We start from the raw sequence: 940 nt of genomic DNA, 5'->3' as shown, positions 1-940 counted from the left end.
GGGTAGGAGCTCGCCCCCGCGCCCCTGCCGTACCAGAGCGGGTAGGAGCTCGCCCCCCGGTGCCCCTGCCGTAACCAGAGAGGGTAGGAGCTCGCCCCCGCGCCCCTGCCGTACCAGAGCGGGTAGGAGCTCGCCCCCTGGTGCCCCTTACCGTAACCAGAGCGGGTAGGAGCTCGCCCCGGTGCCCCTTGCCGTAACCAGAGCGGGTAGGAGCTCGCCCCCGCGCCCCTGCCTTAACCAGAGCAGGTAGGAGCTCGCCCCTGGTGCCCCTGCCATAACCAGAGCAGGTAGGAGCTCGCCCCTGCGCCCCTGCCGTAACCAGAGCAGGTCTGCTTTTGTCCACGTTCCCATCCTGCTTCGTGCTCTGGTTGGAGCTGGCGCGGCGCTCCCGAGGGAGGGGCAGGGAGCCCGTCAGCTATGCTGCTGAGTTCTGTGTGGTGTGCGAGTCCAGGCTCTCTCGCGAAGGAGGTGATGACGATGACAGGTCTCTGCTCTGGAAGGCCTACCTCTTAAAAAGGAAACAGGATGAACTTACAAGGCATCCATGGCGCCCCCTGGGCAGAAATCAGGACAATCCAACTCTTCTCTCTGCCCAGGCTGGCTGTCTCCTCCTCCATCTTTCAGGTCCCAGCTCAGTATGTCTCCTCTGAGAAGTCTTCCCAGTCACCATGACTACTGCCCCCTACCATCAGCCAACCACCGAAACACTAATCCCAGCACAAGCCAGCAGAGCCCACCCTAGCTCAACACAACACAACACACCCTAACCTACACCAGCACAGCCCAGCACAGCCCAGCACAGCCCAGCACAAACAAGCAGAGCCTAAACCAACACAGCTCAGCTCAACAGAGCCCGGCACACCCAGCACAGCTCAGCACAACACAACACAAGTCAAGTCAACACAGCTCAGCTTAACAGAACCCAGCACAGCTCAACACA

General features: G+C 61.5%; 1 protein-coding gene across 1 annotated transcript in view; it reads left to right on the top strand.

The window, feature by feature from the left end:
• Positions 1-940, top strand: part of ALX4 (ALX homeobox 4) — a 48,524-nt gene that overhangs the window by 37,283 nt on the left and 10,301 nt on the right. The window lies entirely within an intron of this gene.

Source organism: Oryx dammah, unplaced genomic scaffold (genome assembly GCF_014754425.2).
Source record: "Oryx dammah isolate SB20612 unplaced genomic scaffold, SCBI_Odam_1.1 HiC_scaffold_17, whole genome shotgun sequence".
NCBI lineage: Eukaryota > Metazoa > Chordata > Mammalia > Artiodactyla > Bovidae > Oryx > Oryx dammah.
Note: the sequence above shows the minus strand (reverse complement) of the source record. Positions and strands in the feature narration are given on the sequence as shown.